Raw genomic sequence first — 12584 nt, 5'->3', positions numbered from 1 at the left:
TGTTTTAAGCATTCTTGTGCACACATGGGTCAACACAATCATTCTACACTGACTGGGGCCCAAGTCTTTCCATCCCCTCCCACCTATCCAAGAGGAGAAGACAACTAGGGAAGGAAATAGAAAGGGCATCATTTCAGAAGGCACCAGGAGCCAAAGTCAACGGTGGAGAGGAGAGGTTTGGCCCAGAGCCCTAGATCTGAATTGGGATTTTGCCACCACTACTTCTAGGTGAACATGGGGAGAATCTTTTTTTTATGGTATCTGTTAAGTATCTGTTGAGGAGCAGCGTGGCTCAGTGGAAAGAGCACGGACTTTGGAGTCAGGGCTCATGAGTTCGAATCCCAGCTCTGCCACTTGGCTGTGTGACCGTGGGCGAGTCACTTAACTTCTCTGTGCCTCAGTTCCCTCATCTGTAAAATGGGGATTAAGACTGTGAGCCCCACGTGGGACAACCTGATTCCCCTGTGTCTACCCCAGCGCTTAGAACAGTGCTCGGCACATAGTAAGCGCTTAACAAATACCAACATTATTATTATTATTAAGTGCTTACTATGTGCCAGGCACTATTCAGTGTCGGGGTAGATACAAGGTAATCAGGTTGGACCCAGTCCATGTCCCACAAGGGGCTCACAGTTTTGATCCCTGTTTTACAGGTGAAAGAACTGAGGCCCAGAAAGTGAAGTGACTTGCCTAAGGTCACATAGCAGACAAATGGCAGAGCCAGGATTAAATACCAGGTCTTTCTGAATCTCATGCTCTAACCACTAAGCATGCTGCTTCTCAGGGATCTCGGGGTCAAAACCTCTTAGGGGAGAAACCCTAGAATTTCACTTTCCCACAAGGAACCGCTCCATGGTGAAAAGCCTCCAAAGTGCCAGAAAATGGCATATTAATAGTGGGGGATGGTGGGGAGGGAGAAACCTCTTACAGCCAGGCAGCTTTTTAGGGGACTTAACTCCTGACTTGCAAACACATTTTATTTTATATCCCCAGAGAGTCTGAATCTCTAGACCTCTTATGCTTATACCCCAAGCCATTACACCTTACTTGAACTCCCACCCCACCATCTGCCAATCCACAGCAGCAGATCTGCTTTTCTTTGCCAGTCAAGACCCAGTTGTTCTCTACGCCACTGAGGCATCTCCATCCCAACCCACCTTCCACCACCCTGCAGGAGAAAGGAAAGCAGCCGCAGCTACCATCAATGTCCCCTGCACTGAACTGCCAATCCCACTGCCTCCCCCGGAATTAGCACTAGCTCTCCTCCTCAGCTGTACCAAGGATAGTCCATCCCATCCTGCCTCTCACCACACTGATGGGCAAGAGAAAAGTGCCCAAAGCACAAGACCTCCAAAAAACCTCAGGAAGACCTTGAACAAGTCACTTACCAAGGCCTATGTTACATCCACAAAACAGGGATTACGTCTGCGAGCCCCTTGTGGGACAGGGTCTGACCTGATTAGCCTGTATTTACCCCAGAGCTCACTACAGTGCTTGGCACATAGTAAACACTTAACTGAAAACTCATTATGGGCAGGGAGTGTGTCAGTTAATTATGTTGTATTGTACTCTTCCAAGTGCTTAGTACAGTACTCTGCACAAGGTAAGCACTTAATAAATACCATTGACTCATTAAAAAACACCCCCAAAAAACTCAAAGATCATCTCATGCACCTCACAACTCTTCAGAAAGAAATTCCACAACCCTCCTTGTTAGCATAGTCTCACAACTCACAACTCTTGCTAACAGGAAGTTCTTTAAGATTTCTAATATAGATTTCCCTTGTAACAATTACATAGATTCACCTAGCTGCCAAAATATGTTCAGAAATCACCATTACAGATTGAGTGGGAGAAAATTAAAATATACAATTTGAGGGGGGGGGAAATCTAAAAAAAATTATATAGTTTGGTAACAATTACAATGAAAATATTTGAGAGTTTACATTCTGATTTACATAAGGCTTTGCTGAACAAATATGATGTTCCCTTATCTCCAAAAGAAGCTATTAAATGACTTGAACCAAAGCATACTGTTTACATTTTTGGACCTCTCTCTCAATCTCCTGGTACCAAACGAGAGAAACATGAAAACTCAAGACTCCGCATTCATGAACGAAAAGGTAGCCACAAACTGCACTTCATACTCAGAGATGAGAGGTTAAGAAAATGTGACTCGTCCCAATCGGTATACTGCAATTTAAAAGGGCTTAACATGTACATCAAAATTCTCCACAAGTAGAGTGCGTCACCACCGCCCCCTGGCCCCCTGCCCCCCAACCCACACACACACACACACTTTTAGAATGACCTGAAACTATTAGTCCTTTTAAAGGTTCTGGAAATCCAACTAAATACAACATGCTGACGGCTTGTTTCTCTCTTCAAGGACAGGACAAATTACCCAAACACAAAGCAGCCTTAAGCAACTGGATAGCACAGAACGCGGCTTGGCCCTCTTCCTGGGAACTTGCTTAGTAAATCGATCACATAGCCTGGTGATACACAACTGCAACAAATCCACTTGCCTATTATGAGACCAACCTGCTTTCCCCTCAACATGCCTCATTTCCAGATTAACCGAAAGGATACCCTAGCTCTTCCTGTAAATACGCTGCCATCCCCTTCCCCTCCATAGTAAAACCAAAAACAATCGCACAATACGGAATAACTATCTGGAAAGATTTGAAAGTTATACATAGGCCACCATGCCGGGGTTGAAATGGCAAACCTATGGGTGGAAAAGATGCAAGTCAGAGATGAAAATGAACACTTCTCCAAAATGAACAGTTAAATACCTTGAGCACAAAGCACCTGTTAGGAAACTCGCATAAAGAACCAGGATCTGCAGCTACTGCCTGGCTATTGGTGGATGTGAAGGGGGAGGAGTTCCAGGCCAGAGGGAGAATGAAGGCAGAGGGTAGGCAGTGAGATAGACAGGACTGTGGTACCTTACTCCTCAGGAGACTCACATTTCCTATCTTCTTCAGGACATCTCTACTTGGATGTCCCACCAACACCTCAAACTTAATATGCCCACAATGGAATCCCACCCAAAGACTGTCCTTCCTGTGACTTTCCTATCACTGTAGGCCACACCACCAACCTCTCCATCTCAGAAGCCCATAAACTTGGCATTATCCTCGACTCATCGCTCTCATTCAATCCACATATTCATTGTCACCAAATCCTGTCAGTCCCACAGCATCCCTAAAATCCACCAGTTCCTATACACCCAAACTGCTTAGCCAAGCACTCATTTCCCATCTTGACTACTGCTTCGGCCTCTTCACACACCTCCCTGAAACCTTTCAACAATTTTTACCTTTTTCTTATAGGACTTACTTTTCAATGCTTTAGTATATCATTCTTTCATGGAGCCTCCAAAATTCCTCCAACACCCTTTTTAAATTGGCATAGTCAAGACAGAACACAGAACTCTAAATAAAAGTTTAGGCAACTCTTGTGGCCAAAACAGAATACTTCATCTTCCCTCCCAAATCCTCTTCTTCACTTAACTTTTCCATCAACGTTAACACCATGACCATCCTCCCTATTTCCACCTCTACATTGTAAGCTCACACTGTGGGGAGAGAATGTGTCTGTTTATTGTTGTATTGTGTTTTCCCAAGCATTAAGTACAGTGCTCATTTCACAGTAAGCACTCAACTACGAATGACTGACTGACATTATACTTGACTCCTTCCTTTCATTCAACTCCCATATTCTGTCTGTCAAAAAATACTGTTGCTTTTTACTTCCTAACATTTCCAGATCCATTCCTTCACCCCAAATATACACTATGCTAATCCAGGCACTTGTCATATCCTGGGCTTGACGATACTCGCCTCCACATTGGTCTCCCTGCCTCCAATCTCTCTCTGACTCCAGACCATACTTCGCCCTAGTGTTTGGATCATTTCTCCCCAAACCACAAAAATCTCCAAAACTCCCAAGCTTTGGCTTTAAGGCACTCAACAGCATAACCTAGTGGAAAGAGTGGGACTCTGGGAGTCAGATGACCTGGTTCTAATCCGGATCCACCACCTGTCTGCTGGGTGGCCTTGGGCAAGTCACTTAATTTCTCTGAGCCTCTATTTCCTCATCTGTAAGATGGGAATTCAATGCCTGTTCTTCCTGCCACTTAGACTGTGAGCCCCATATGGGGCAGGACCTGTCCCTGACCTGATCAACTTTTATCTACCCCAGGGTTTAAAACAGTGCTTGGCACACTTTATTCATTCCTCCTTCCAGCCCCACAGCACTTATGTACATATCTGTAATCTATGTTAATGTCTGTGTCCCCCTTTAAACTGTACATTCATTATGGGCAGGGAATGCATCTGTGAACTGTACTCCCCCAAGTATGAGGTCACTGCTGCCTACCCAGACAGGGAAAGGGGAGTCAGGGCCAGGGCAGGGGGAGGGCACTGGCAGAAGGACTGGGTTGACCTGAGCCCTTGGAACACCACAGGTCCAGAAATGGCCCCAGAGTGTTGTCAAGGAGCAGGCTAGATCCCCAACTCCTCTAAACCTGTGGGCTAATAAGCCATGGCTTATCCACGATGGGAGAATATTCCTTTGGGAAAATAAAACTCAGATATTCTCGCAAAACCTATTTAAGGAGTTGCTAAATGCTCGGGAACTTTATTTGGGAAAACGGTATAAAATTTTTTAAATACATGTAGCCTCTGGGTTTCAGACAAACACTGGAGAGGTCAGGTGGCTGGGGGTTAGGTGGTGAATATACATTTCCTCCAGGCTTCCAAGACCTCCTAAATCCCCTCTCCTCCAGGAAGACTTCCCCGATTTTATTCGACTAGCCTGGGTCAGGTCACCCAACAACTTTCTTGTTCCTTATGCAGCTCTCTTTAACACTTATATAGAGAATCGATGATAATGCTCTACTTGCTTATTCAATTATCCATCTTTCCATACACACTCTATTACCAACTGTACCTTTTTTTGTCCTCCTGGTCCCACTAACAGTAAATCATTTGTACTGACTGTCCCCCTCCTCTAAACTATTCGAAGTCAGGGACTGGGACTTTTACCTCCATTGTACTTTCCCAAGATCTTAGTAGCCTCTTCTGAAGCCAGTAATAATAATGATGGCATTTGGTTAAGCACTTACTTTGTACCAGGCACTGTACTAAGCACTGGGGTGAATACAAGCAAATTGAGTTGGACACAGTCCCTGTCCCACGTGGGGCCCTATTTTACAGATGAGGTAACTGAAGCACAGAGAAGTGAAGTGACGTACCGAACGTCATACGGCAGACAAGTGGTGGAGACAGAATTAGAACCCATGACCTTCTGACTCCCAGGCCCGTGCTTTATCTACCATGCCAAGTTGCATCTCATTACCCAATGCTGCTTCTCAGTAGCCATGTATCAGTAGGCACTTGATACATAATATTGCTGGATTAATAATTGCAATAATAATAATATTGGTATTTGTTAAGTGCTTACTATGTGTCAAGCACTGTTCTAAGTGCTAGGGTAGATACTAGTTAAATCGGTTTGGACACAGTCCCTGACCCACCACATCCCTGACCCACATGGGGCTCACAGTCTTAATCCCCATTTTACAGATGAGGGAACTGAGGCACAGAGAAGTGAAGTGACTTCCCCAAGTGAATGCAGCAGAGAAGTGGAGGGGCCAGCATTAAAACCCAAGTCCTTTTGACTCCCAGGCCTGTGATTTATCCACTAGACCATGCTGCTTCCCATTAACTTTAGGCTGTCAGTAAGTTTGCCCATCAAGGATAAGAACAATAGTAATAACTGTGTTATTAAGCACCCATGTGCCAAGCACTGAACTAAGCACTGGAACAGATAAAACAATGATTCAGTCATTCAATAGTATTTATTGAGCGCTTACTATGTGCAGAGCACTGTACTAAGCGCTTGGAATGTACAATTCGGCAACAGATAGAGACAATGACTGGATACTGCCCCTGCTCTACATGGAGCTAACAGACTAAGGGGAAGGGAGAACAGGCATTGAATCCCATTTTACAGATGAGAAAACTGAGGCACAGAGAAGTTATGTGACTTGCCCAAGGTCACCCGGCAGGCAAGGGGCAGGCAGGATCAGAACCCAGGTCCTCTGACTCCCAGAGCCGTGTTTTTTCCACGAGGCCAAGCCGCCCCAGGTAGCTTTACCACTTCAGGTTTGCCTCCTATCCCCACAATTGCTCCTGCCATAATGTGCTTGCATTATTAAACCCATTAGACACATGACTAAGCAATTATCTGACCAAATAGGTTTATTCAATTTAGGGCTTAAAAGGCCAAATACACCTCTGTGACAATAGAAAAATGCTGCTGGATTCTGGCTGAGAAGGGCTAGGGTGGTTTACCCTAATTCAATTTCCCAAGCCAGGCACTTTCCCTTGATCTTAATAAGGGAAACTGGTTTTTCATCTAGAAGAAACACATAAAAAAACTCATCCAATCCCAGTGAAGTGATTATAGGGTGTATTCAGAGCAGGGATGGATAAACTGTTTTTTGGGCTTTGTTTTTTTTTTTAAAGATGAACTTCCTGGCACTTGGGCCCATTTCCAAAATGAATCACCCTTTCCTTCATGTGGAAGTTGGTGACTAAATGTTTACTATTTCTTTTGCTCCCGGAAGTAGAGCTGGACTTAGGGTGGTTACAACTTAAGTGGCTCTGCAGTTACATGCTGTGTGTCCTCAGGCAAGTCACAACTTCTCTGTGACTAAATTCCCTCATTTACAAAATGGGGATTTGATACCTGCTCTCCCTCTGACAGACTGTGGGCCCCATGAGGGACATGATTATCCCGTATCTACTCCAGTGGTTAGTACAGTGCTTGGCACATAAGTGCTTAATAAATGACAGTGATTATTACAAGAAAAAAAAAACTCAGCCTAGTGAAATGAACAATGGACTGGGAGTGAGGAAGCCAGAACCCTAGCCCAGCTCTGCCACTGGCCTGCTGTGTGCTCTTGGGCAAATCCCAACCTCTCTGAACCTCAGCTTTCTGCAAGCCTTGTGTAGGACAAGGACTGTATCCGATCTACTTGTCTTGCACCTAACCTAGTCTTCAGCCCATAAGCAATAACAGACACTATTATTATTACTCCTATCAGGGGTTCTCTGCAGTTACTAAGGAAGACTGTCAGATTTCCCTCCAGGAGATCTTTATAATAAGCTATGTGGGCAAGGTTATTGCACTCCTGCCTGGAAGCAGGGGGATGAATAAAGTGACCTTCTGTGGCAACTCTCAGTATTATCATTCTAGGATTCAGGCATACAGCAGCACAACCATGAGGATTTTGTGTAGGTTAGCTTTCTGAAGGTCCTGGGTATTACCGAATTTACCCATAAAATGTTCCAGTCTAAACCTACTGGCAGAAAAAAAGTCCTCCTAAAGGAAAAGTGAACTTGTGTATCCATGTGGATCATCTAAGAAAGGCCCAATATAGAAATCCCTCATAAAAATGCATAGTGCAGTCCAGTCTGAATATATGAATCTGAAAGGTCCGATGTTTCCATTTGTATTTAAATGTATGTTTCCATTTGTATTTAAATGTATTTAGAAGGTGAATAAAATGACAGTTTCTAGTCTCTCGATCATGCAACAGACAATATCTACTTGAATTCTTTAGAAGTTAACTGCATAGACATGTTTATTTTGTGTCACTGCATAGCTAAGAAGTACAATACTCTTCTTTACCTCTGTTGTCATATTTGCATTACCTACGTTTCTCTATTTCTTTACCAAAAAATGTGTATAGCCACAAGATTAGAGTACTCAGAAATCTAGATTGCTGAGTTTCTGAATAGTCACACTGAAGAGTTTTTCCTGCATAATCGAGCCCATTCTCCATTCTCATACCATTACGTCCCAAGTTCTGGGAGAAAGAACTTCATATTTGTGATGCATTACTTGCATTACTACCCATCACGGAGCTAGCTACACTACTAGCATGCTTATCAAGGACACGTAAACTCAGATTACTTGTATTACTACCCATCACGGAGCTAGCTACACTATTAGCATGCTTATTAATCAAGGACACGTAAACTCAGATGCGAAAACATGCTTGCAAGCTTTGGGGAGAAACACATCTCAAAGAAATTAAAATGAGTGGCTGCTCATTCATTATTGTTTAGAACAGCAGGCTATCATCATCAGAATTCCTTGGATAGTCAAGTGTCGGGTGCTAATGGCTTGTACTCTGGAGGCAGAGTCAGCCCAGGGCTTGAAGACAACTGAGTCAGGCACCAGCTAGTACTGGGAAGCCCTGCATAGCTGTGACTCATCACAGATACAGATGACCAACTAGAATGTCCAACTCAGCAAATCACTGATGGCCTGAGAGACTAAAAAACCAGATAATAGTCCACAGTGTGTGCTATCAGTGGAATATCTTGAAAAGTCCTGCAGTGTTATTTCTAGTCCACCATCCACATCACCTAAGAAACACATTTAATTTCAATTAATTTCCCATTAGACTGCAAACTCCTTGAGGGCAGGGAATGTGTGCGTTATTCTTAGTCCCCCAAGCACTTAGTACAGTGCCTATCCCTCAGTAGGTGAGCAATATCACTGATTATCATCATTTTAAGAATAATTCTATTAATGTCGGTAATAATAATGGCATTGGTTTGGGGCCTACTTTGTGGAAAGCCCTATACTAAATCCTGGGGAAAGGAACAAGTGTTTTTGGTTTCTTGTTCTTTGATTTCACTATGGTTATCCCAAGAAAATGGAAACAACTTTCTCAAAACCTACAAATTTGTACTGATCGATGATCACAAAGATGCCTTAGAAAATGGATGAGGGAACAGTGGGATTTGCTGCTGTAGTGGTCTCCCTTGATATTTGGTTAAATCTGTTCTCACAATGGGTGGTCTCACAATGCAGGTCACTAGGCACGGGAAGACTAGGCCAGAGAGTGTGAATGGGCCAGAGCAAACCATCACCATTATTGCCAAGACAACTCAAGCATATGCCCGGCTGGTGGTACAACACAGCATTCCCCCGTTAACTCCTGGGCTGCGAGAAAAGCTCGCCTAAATGGAAGGGAGCCAGAAAAAACTACACAACTCTATTTTCATGGGTTCTAATCCTGGCTCTGGCAGCTGCCTGCTGTGTGACCATGGGCATGTCACAACTTCTCTATCCCTTGGTTTCCCCATCTGTAGATCCTACTCCCTCCTCCTGAGAATGTGAGCACCATGTGGGAGAGGAACTGTATCCAATCTATCTTGATTCTACCCTAGCACTTAAAACTGGACTTGGCACATAGTAAACACTTAGCAAATACCTTAATTATTATTACAGGCTCACCCACAGTAAGGTTCTAGGGTCTAGGCAGTCAGACAGTATGGGGGTTATGCTGCCTGAAATCCAAAGCCAATGGGACAGGAGTCTATGGAGACTAGATGATGGTCAGAAAGCAAATAACCTTTGTCTGGTGACTCAAAGTTGGGGTGAAGGGCTGACTACAGCCAAGGCAGCAGTAGGCACACTTCAGGCTGCTACTGGAAAAACTCAAGCAGTGCAGCAAAGGTGGGGTCTGCTGGGAAGTGGAGCAGGAAGTAGGCCAACCTGATCCACACCATCAACCCCTGTGTGGCTCTTTTCAGGTAAAGGGAGAATAATGATGATGAAGATGATAACACCCCAATTTGGTGCATCACTCATTTTTCCAAATCAATCAATAGTATTTATTAAGCGCTTACTGTTTGCAGAGCACTGGACTAACCACTTGGGAAAGTACAAAACACAGTAGTCACATTCCCATCCACCACGAGTTTACAGTCTAGAGGGGGAAAACTATTTAGTACTTTTATTACCAAAGCACCTTACATTGCTTATTTTAATTCAGCCCTCACAACACCCTTGCAATGCAGGGTCAGGTATTATTATGCCCATTTTATAGCTATGGAAACTGAGGTGTGAGGAGGTTAAATGACTTGCCCACGGTCACATAGTAGATAAGTAGTAGAGCCAGGACTAGAATCCAGTGCCTCCGACTTCCAGGGCTGCAGTTCTTCCACTATATCATACTACCTCCCCAAAGCGCTTTTACCTCAGTTACTTTATTTTAGCCTCACACTTCCCTGTGAGTTTGGAAGAGTCAAGTGTTATCTCCCTTTTAATGAAGAAACCAAAGTCCAGAGAGGTTAAGGGACTTGCCCAAAGTCACCCAGCAGACCAGTAGCAGAGGTGAGAATATAACCTGGGTCTCAGCCCTATTTAAATCACACCTCCTTCAAGAAGTCTTCCCTGAGTGACCTATCATTCCCCCACCCACCCATCATTCCCCCACCCTATTCGCCCACTATGTACTTGACCATACCCCTTAAGTTCTTTGATACCCCATACTCAGCCCCGCAGTACTTAGGTGCATATCGTTATACTCTGCTGCTCCCCCATCTGTAATTTAGTTAAATGTTGATTTTTCCAGCTAGTTTACACTGTAGGCAGGGATCTTGGCTACCAATTCTGGAGAGTTGTACTCTCCCAAACCCTCAGTATTGTGTCCTGCACACAGTAAGCTCTCTATAAATTGATCGATTTTCCAGTCCCATACTATTTCCACTGGGTACCAGTGGCTTCTTGGGAGCTCAGAAGACAGCACCCAAAGCAGCTACAGGCTCTAAAAGAACAGCTGTGCCAATTTAATCAGAAACTACCTCTGGACCTGTTGGGCAACAAGACACTAGGTCAGACTCTGAAACCTGCTTCCTGAGTATGGATGGTGTCTTTAAAAACAAAAGCCGATGGAAGCAGAATACAGCAGATTCTCAGTCCCTATTAGCATGAGATATAACTTGAAAAGAAAATCTGGTTTCCAAAATAACTGGCTCTCTCCATATTGCTCTCCTCCACACCATTGCAAGACTCCACACTAGCATCTGGCAGGGAACTCTTGGAAAGATTTTTTTCTTTGAGCTCTAGATGCATAGAAGATGGTAGCAGATATAAGATCCTCTCCACCCAAACCCTACACGTTCCCTCTGACTTATGTACACATCTGTGATTTATTTATATTAACGTCTGCCTCCCCTCTAAACTGTAAGCTCATGGGCAGGAAATGCGTCTAACAACTCTGTTATATTGTACTCTCCCAAGCACTCAGTATAGGCAGTGCTCAATAAATATGACTGTAACTCTGATTCATAGGTCATCCAAAGAATGATGCTTATCCTAAGTATATAAAGGGAATCCGTGACAAATCTATCTTTACAAAGGGGAATCAGGGGAGGAAAGACTGGCTGAAAAAGAGGAACATAAATTCGGCAAAGAGCTCTTCATTCTGGAATTTTACTTTTCCCACTTCTCCCCACCCCTCAAAAATCTACACCCCACATGATGTTTTCTGAATATTAGATCACAGATGTAGGCTAATTAAACCTGGCAAAGCCACACTCATTAAGTAATTGCTGAGCAGGGAAAGGTTTAGACAGCAGACAAAATATTTTCAAATGAGCCACCATAAAGCCCTTTTGAATGACCTTTGTAGCCAGGCCTCTCTGTTTCCAGGGATACCCCAGAACAAAAAACGAACTTGCCAGAGGCCTAACTAAGGAAGATGGTCAATAGACTGAGGTAGGTGAGGGAGCTCAGTGGCAGAGACAGTTCTTTGGGACCTCAAGAGCAGTCGTCTCTATAACAAACGCTCCCAACTGAAATCAACAAACCGCCCAGGGCCAGACCTTTGCACAACAATGGCTTAGGATAATCAGCAGGGCCACTGCCCCACCAGGAAACATTAACTAGTTTATATTTTCCTTCCAATGGCAGGCGACCGATATCTAGATATATTAAGGCAAAGGAGGCACTGATGCCTCATTTTTCCAAATAAAAAAGATAATCAATAGTATTTATTGAGTGCTTACTGTATACAGAGCGTTGTACTAAGCATCTGGGAGAGTACAATATAATGGAGTTGGTAGACACGTTCCCTGCCCACAGAGAGGTACTCAAGTAGAGCAAAAATCAGCAAATTTGCACACTAGCATATATAACATGGCTAGACACAGCTGTGATTCCTGAAGAGCCTCATGTTACAGAAAATTCACACCTTGACAGGCAGTTCACCTGTGTGAAAAATGACTGCTTCTGACACAGCATCACGCTATATCCAGAGACACACACTGTGGGAAGAACAACCCTTAATTCCTCGGCAGTGCTCTATCCAAAACATATAATGAAACCCTACGCTTTTGAAGAACTGACTGTGCTGAAAACAAATCCTAACAAAAGTGATCCAAGGAAGTTGGACATAGAGCTTTCCCTCTCTCCCTCACGGAATATTTGGGCACTTATCCCAGGGTCAAGAGGTTCCAGTCACACTAAGGGACCATTCAGAGATCCCTGTGGAAAGTGCTAGCTAGCAAACACATAACTAAAGCATCACTGCATCATTGTCCAGTGGAGTCAGTATCTTGCACATTGTAAATCAACTGTATTTATTGAGTGCTTACTGTGTGCACAGCACTGTACTAAACACTTGGGAGAGTATAATATAAAAGACACATTCCCTGCCCACAATGAGCTTACAGTCTAAAGGGAATGGTGAATAATAATAATAATAA

The 12584-nt window shown here is 43.8% G+C and overlaps 1 protein-coding gene across 3 annotated transcripts in view; it reads right to left on the bottom strand.

Moving 5' to 3' along the window:
• Positions 1 to 12584, bottom strand: part of ARHGEF28 (Rho guanine nucleotide exchange factor 28) — a 277359-nt gene that overhangs the window by 199935 nt on the left and 64840 nt on the right. The gene's annotated exons all lie outside the window — the stretch shown is intronic.

This window comes from Ornithorhynchus anatinus, chromosome 1 (genome assembly GCF_004115215.2).
Source record: "Ornithorhynchus anatinus isolate Pmale09 chromosome 1, mOrnAna1.pri.v4, whole genome shotgun sequence".
In the NCBI taxonomy this organism is placed as follows: Eukaryota; Metazoa; Chordata; class Mammalia; order Monotremata; family Ornithorhynchidae; genus Ornithorhynchus; species Ornithorhynchus anatinus.
Note: the sequence above shows the minus strand (reverse complement) of the source record. Positions and strands in the feature narration are given on the sequence as shown.